Source organism: Amphiura filiformis, chromosome 11 (assembly GCF_039555335.1).
Source record: "Amphiura filiformis chromosome 11, Afil_fr2py, whole genome shotgun sequence".
NCBI lineage: Eukaryota > Metazoa > Echinodermata > Ophiuroidea > Amphilepidida > Amphiuridae > Amphiura > Amphiura filiformis.
Genome location: NC_092638.1, coordinates 17,956,733 through 17,964,622, shown reverse-complemented (window position 1 = coordinate 17,964,622; position 7,890 = coordinate 17,956,733).

Sequence of the window (7,890 nt, the reverse complement as noted above, 5' to 3'; positions counted from 1 at the left end):
TTTTATACTATTCAAGAAAATTCAAAAATAATACATGTACAATATAGTTGTTAAATCGATCATTATTAATATTATTATACACGTCATATCCCGATCATGTTCCCTGCATAATATTCAAAAATGAGATATGAGTAATATTGCCACTGTTTTTATATGCTATAATGAGTAATATACACAAGCAATTAAAGCATAAACATATAAAACACGTTTTTTTCGCCGTAGAAGTGATGACGTAACAGGAGTAATTACCATAGCAATAGATTTATACAATTTTTGAATATATCGCACTGGTTCGGGACTTGCTCACTTGTTCCGCTCGGCCACCGTGCTCACTTGTCCAGGAATGGAAACAATTGGACCTCCAGTTTTCAAAAGTTTCTCACTTCTCAGGGGGACCCCACATACCCCCTTCACATCGTCCACATCAGGTAAAGAATTATTTTGTACAGGCAGCAAACGAACTACGTGCATACTGCAGTTACTGTCCGTTTTCCTATACACAATACACAGTGCTCTCACCATTGACGCGTGACCTCTACAAATGATGTATGTTGGAAGAATGGGCACTTGCCTAGTTAACATCACTGTGTGAAAAATAACCAGCCAATATTTAACTTATTCTCCACCAAACGTCTAGCAAATATATTTCTCTAACATGACCTAAAATTACAGCTAGGTTAGATGTTCAGAAATAGTCGCACTTTTGTAAAATATGAGTGAGGGCAAGGCATAGCTAGCCAACTCCCCGTGTTAATTGAATGGAGATTTGACCGAAAATATTGGTATCGGACCGCTCTCTTCTGAAGGATGCCACAAAAAAACGGTACAAGCTACATTTAAACTATTCTCTGGCAATCATCATGATGAGTTTCTTATATAGTATGCCGAAATTGGGTACTGTAGGTGATTGACAAAGGGTCGCACTTTTGTGTTTTAGGACGGATATGTAAACGACAGATAACACCAAAAATATGAAGAAATTATTTCCAAACCGTGTTTTAGTCAACAATCATTATGTTGCTCATTTTCAAGAATGCTGGTTAACAAAAAGCAGGCCATTGTCTCATTTCGTGAACAAAAGTCCACTACCATTGTTTCCTTGCGTTTCCTTTATAATCGGTTACCCAACTGAAGCTGTATTATAGCAGCTCATTGCTATAGCGCACACATAAAACAGACACATGTGCACAGCCAGAGAAGATCCGATTTAATCAGTTGAGCTGTTTCAATGAGTGTTATCTTGGTTTAATAGCTTTTAATGGGGTTTAAGTCCTGCAAAGGTCGAGGTGAATTCTACTGTAGACATGACTGCATCATGGTCTTTATAAACTGCCCGCCGGCTGCTGAGAGTAGCTGCTATTATAAAAAATAAGCTGAACTTATACTCACGCTCGGTAAGCAATTAGTTTAAAACCAATCATTGGCTAAAACCAATCGCTAATAGCTCAGCGATGTAAATAATTCAGCTATGAGTTGTCTTTCAAAATATCCAGGCTAACTACTATTATCGAACGTCGAGTGTCTCACTCAATAGAAACCTCATTGGCAATTAAGAGCACATAGTTGCATATTGAGATGAACTGATTTTATTCCTCGCCTATCATAATGAAAAAAAACCATGTGGTGGTCTGGTATATTCTTTTGATATTCAATGTATGGTTATATTTTAAATCCTTGAACATATCCCGTGATTTTTGGTATTTGTAAAAACCTATTGCTTGACTTACAGTTGAATATATGTGTTAAAAGAACATGGTAAGCTTCTATCTGCGCTTTGAACTTCTGCGTCTTCAAAACAAAAACTGAAGATTCGTAATTTGCTTGGGCATATCGTAAAAATGAGTCATTTCAGCTGATGAATGGCAACGACGCATTCATAGTGGGTAAAAACGTATCTTTTTATCGTACAGGTGGTGCACTTAGCCTGAGTCGGCCTATCTCGAACAAAATCACCATGTGTGGCTGCTAAAGAACTAGTGGATTCGCCCCACTATCACGGCAATTTCTGACACGAAGATATAGGGATGATGACGCATCATCCCTACGTATGATTTAAGTCACCCTTTTCGTTTCTGCTTTGGACACCCGACACTAAATGTATCTGAGGACCGGATGGTCCGATTTTGGATTTATGCAAATTAGGCACTGTTCCACTACTTGGACTTTTGTGGACTTTTAATATGTTCTTTAATATACTTTTCTGAAATAACTGGTGATTAAATGGTTTCTGTTGCAATTAGTGGTGGGTGATTTTTTAATTTGATTGGCCTAATAGCCTTTTGTGATTTGGCGGTCAGGGCCCTTTTCCTTAAATCCGCCACTGGTGGCGGGGGTTTTAAAAGCACGGACCCTGAACAAAATATAATGCGCGCGCATACTCCAAGTATATCAAGTATGTTTTGAAACATGTTGTTCTAAGTACATTCTATTTACATTTTGTGGACATTTACTTAAAAAAATTTATTCAATATTTCTCTGTAATATTTCACAGGTAACGTTTCAAATGGTCTAAAATGTGAAATATAAACTACTCGTATATACAATATACAATACAAAAACATCAAAACGGAAATATTTACACCCACATTTCATCAACATTAAACCTATAAATATAATGTTCTTAAAATATTAGAGACATTGCGATTTTTCAAACGCAGAACGTAGCACGTACGTTTTCGCGGTTAATACGGTGTTGAATATTGCTAGTCTCGGTTCCAGACTGGATTGTGCTCATTCGTCACGAAGGAGAACAAGAAAGCCAGAATAAAGACTATAACATTTGATCTAATCTAACAGCTTCTAACCTAAGTCGATAGAGGGCATAGTGATGAAAAAAACCAGTCAGCTGAGTCTCTGCATAAATTCAAACAGACCGCTTTTGATTTTGATTAAAATTTTGACATACATGCTGATTAAACCTAATTGTTTTTTTGTGCTCCCCAAATATTATAGTTGCCCCAAAACATATATTTTGGTAGATTAAAGATCACTACATACATACATCATGCCTTACTTTCAAGATGAGACTTTTTCGTTCTGAAAATTGGGCGCGTTGCATGGACTTAGACATGAGGTAAAATCAGCATATTTCAACGTAGCATCTGCGTTTTTATTCTACGTTGGATCCAAAATGGGAAATCGCAATGTAATTTTTTAACGCAAAGTATCACACACATTTCAATGGGCAATCTCTGCGTGTGAATATTGCGTTTAAATTTAGTCCATTTTTAACACATCGCTGTACCTTTATTATAATGATTTGTTACAAACAAAAAGAATCATAATAATAATTAGACTTTCCTTCATATGTTCATTATCTTTGACTGTCTTTAATATATTGTGAAATGGACAAATTGTGTGCATTTTCAACGATGTACCTACGTCGATTTCGATTTTACGTGGAATATCTTCAAAAATAGCTAAATACGTGACCTCGCTTCGATATAGGAGAGTGGTTTTGAATAGATCAACGTACGTCCGATGTCTACGTTTGGAAATCGCAATGTCTCTAGTGTGTTGATGTTACGATACGTAGTGAATGTTACGCAGCAATGAACATTAAATAAAATGATATTAAAATAACTTACTGACTATTTTGCTATAATTTCTAGAAATATTGAAAATGTTTCTTATTCTACATTTGTTATATTTTAAGAACATATCTCAACAATTTTTTGAATGTTTGCAATGAAATGGTCTCAAATATTTTCATTATGTCCTGCCACTCGATGTTATACATAAATTATGTCAAGTTGAAATTAAAAACATTTTGCTTTTAAGGAATCGTATCGCACTTATGGGACTTGAGAGCACATCATACATATCAAATTGCATTCTGATTACGGGGAATGTCCTTCTGACATCAAATAATTTAGATTTTTGAAATTCGTGATGTAATACAAATGTCATGGCAAATTATGTTTCGTTGTTTCTGGTATAATTACGCGGTACTTTGTCCAGATGGTTCCACTGAAGTAGCAGATGGTAAAACTAAGGTATCCTTGGTAGCAGATTGACCTCCACTCGCCCTTTCTAATCGAACATCGTTACCAGATAGTCCTCCTGAAGTAGATGGTAGAACCAACGTATCTTTGGTAGCAGATTGATCTCCACTTGTCCTTCCTGATCGAGCTTCGTTACTATATCCAGATGGTCTTCCTGAAGTAGATGGTAAAACCAATGTATCCCTGGTAGCGGATTGATCTCCATTTGTTCCTCCAGATCGTTGTTGCCGTCTTTCTTCAGATGACATAGGTGCCGTTTTATTTTTGCGACTGGCAACGAGATTAGCAATTGTATATAGATATGGGTTGAGAGACGAATTAACAGGCAATATAAAGACAACAGCCCATATGTAAGCTTTGATGGGAATAACTTCGGCCTCAGTCTGAGAAAGAATACCCATAAGAATCACAGGGACCCAGCAGATGAAATCCGTTCCCACTATCACCGCCATCTTGATTGCCATTTTGACTTCTTCTTTTTCTTTGTTAGATCGATTAACTCTCTTGCCTGACTTACGAAGAGTGCAAAAGATAGCAATGTAGCAGATGAGAACAAGAACAAAACATGTTAAGTTTACGCCGAGAAATATGATAATAGAAAAGTACCATGCCGGTTTGGAGTCATCTTGAATGGGGAGGTCAAAGGTGAACTTCCCATGCGCAAGATCTTCTGTTACAATGGTATAACTTGATGGACGAGTTATCAGTGGTAACCCAATGCAAACATGAGACAAGTCATAAAAGTCTGACTCAGGTCCAGAAAGAAGGATAGGAACTAAACTGAACACAAATGTGATAAGCCATAAAGCAACTGCAGATATCTTGGCAGATTTGGGCGTCAACCGGCGATGACTAAATGGAAACACTGCGCTCATTAATCTGTCAAAGCTGATGAGTGTTAGAAAGAAAACAGAAGCTTCACTTGAGAGCAGAGACACAAAACCAGCAAGCTTGCAAACATCACTTGTACGCCAATCATCTGAATAGAAAAAATACTGATCACCGTAGTATATATCAGCTGATGCAATGACTAACATATAAACACCCATAAGGAAATCAGAAACAGCCAGGTTGCCGATAAAGAAGGATTGAACTGCCTGCGTTGGACTTTTTTCTTCTCTTTCAAACGCCAGATGAGAGAAAAGAGATTTCCGAAGAGTGCGCTGAAACCAAGGATCCACATAAAGCATCGGTATAGTGTGTCCTGCATCAGGCTACCACAAGTGAACAATGGTGGTTGAGGTTCAAGGGTGTGGCACTCGACGTTCTTTAGGTAACAGCATAGTCTATGGTCACTAACGTAATATCTGCAATGATAAATGAATGAACAAAATGGCGCTTGAAATCCATACACCCTCTACTGATCTATGGAAGACAAGATAACAATCTCTCACACAGGGAGTGAGTGAGTTTTAAATGGGGTTACCTTAATTTACCCCCTAACCCTCCTGAATACTACAAAATACTACTTGATATATGCGCTGTTCGTGCATGCATCCCACGTGGTGTGATGACGCAATCGCCCTAAGTGATATATAGGCACGGTTTCGCTGGCCAGTGAAGCCCAAGACCCGTGGCAAAGTGTCGCCGACCGAGTGCTTGGCATGCGAGGGGTCTCGGGTTCGAATCCCACCCAGAGCAAACAACTTCTTTCCTTCTTTTCTCTCTTTATTCTTTCCTTTTTTCCCTTCCCGTCGCCAAAAAGCCCTTAGGCGGTTAGGGTTAATGGGTGACTCCATTTGATATCTACACCCAAGTGTGGGAGATTAAGGTCATGTCTTCCATATAGTCTGTCCACCTAGAAGTACAAAGTAAATAGACCTCGGAAACTGGAGGTATGAGAATAATTATTTCAGTGCAATGCTTCTTTGACGCACCAACTGCTGCGCGATTTGTGCACCACGCCCTATACGCGTCGCGTCGCGCTCGCGTGTGACGCAAAGCATCGACCCCCGATGCCACAGATTTGGTTTGTACTTCTATGTGGACAGACTGTAGGAGGTGTATGGATTTCAAATTATCGGTTTCATCGCGGTTGTTATGTTGTTGTTTATGGTATTGTAGTGACGATGGTTATTTAAAAGCAATGGTACGAGTAGTGCGAAAACTAAACCACCAACACACATTCATGCATTATAGCGATGTAAAGTTACATGATTAACGTTAACTTTTCGTCGTTGGCACGAGTGCGGTAGCAAATGCCTTAATCGCCACCTTAAAAATGATCATTGCGGCATATGTTGCCATACTGACGAATACAACACCGCGCCCATGTTGACGATCACGACATAAACGGCAGTGATGTTGATGATGATGATGATGATGATGATGATGATGATGATGATGATGATGATGATGATGATGATGATGATGATGATGATGATGATGATGAGAATAATGGCTGTCAAGTTAGCTCAATCGATAAAGTGTTCGACTATGGTGCGAGAGGTTGCGGGTTCGAGCCCTAGCGGTGCCTAGTACGCTCTCGTGGAAAAAATTGAGTAAGCTTGAAATTCTTGTGGATCAACGTCTAGACGTTGTGCCTGTGCGTAGCGCACTATAAATCACTGCGGTTTTTTTTATAATGATAATGATGATGATGATGATGATGATGATGATGATGATGATGATGATGAAGAGGAAGAGGAGGAGGATTTTCTTATAAATGCGTTTAAAATCGCATTGTGTATATACCTACTTTGACAAGTTCTCGAGACCAAGAAAAGCGCTGGGGTGGACGTCCAATTCGCTAGACCGAAATAGGTTTAACACTCTGGAATAGTAAATCAAACAAATGTAATTAATTATTTAAATCTCTTCAGTAAAAGACATAGACTGTCAGGAGAGATACATTTTGGTAGACGAACGAGGTACCAATATCTGACCACAGACGTGTGTAGGGGATCACTTGAACTTAATGGAATGGCGTGTCTGCCGGATCATCCACTGCGTGTGCCCCAGCTCCCATCCCAAATAGCTAGAAAAAAAAAATTCAGGGCAGATGAGCGTGGTACCATTCAAAACCACCTCCATAGTGTGCGCAACGCTCTCCATATATCAACCTCACAAACGACAGACATTTTAACTTCTGCCATTTTAACTTCTGTCAGACCTCCAGGCACCCTGAAAATCAGCCAAACATGGGCAAGGCACCACTTGGGAACAATTCCAAATGAATAAGTGTAGTGTATAGAATACTAAATGGATAAACAGACGCATAGTCCCCTGCACTGCCGGTATCCGGTATCAGACACACTTAAAGTACCGCAGGCCCCCTGCCTGTCAACTAGCCTAGGCTAAATATTGTCGATACCACTGAAAAATAATCTTAAATGAACAAACATAGTTCACAGAACACGAAATAGGGTATGACAGACAGTTTGTCTGCTGCAACACCGAATGCAGACACAACAACATGGACCCCCAACCCCAGCTTGCCAACTAGCCCCGGTTAAATATTGTCGGTACCACTCAAAAATAATCTTAAATGAACAAGCACATTTCATAAAACACGAAATAGTGCATGACAGACATTTTTTTCTGCCAAGAACTTACTCAATATGCATCAAGTTAAAAATGTCTGTCGTTTGTGATGTTGATATATGGAGAGCGTTGCGCACACTATGGTGGTGGTTTTGAATGGTACCACACTTATCTACCCTGAACCTATTTTTCTGGGCACATGCAGTTGATGGAACCCGGCAGAAACTCCATTCCATTAATTTCAAGTGACCCCCTACACACGTCTGTGGTCAGATATTGGTATCTCGTTCGTCTAACCAAATGTCGCTCTCATGACGGTCTATAGCTTTTTGGCCAAATATTTCGGACAAACTTTTTTTTTTATGTATAAAGAACATCCTAACTTACAAAGTGTCCAAATTCT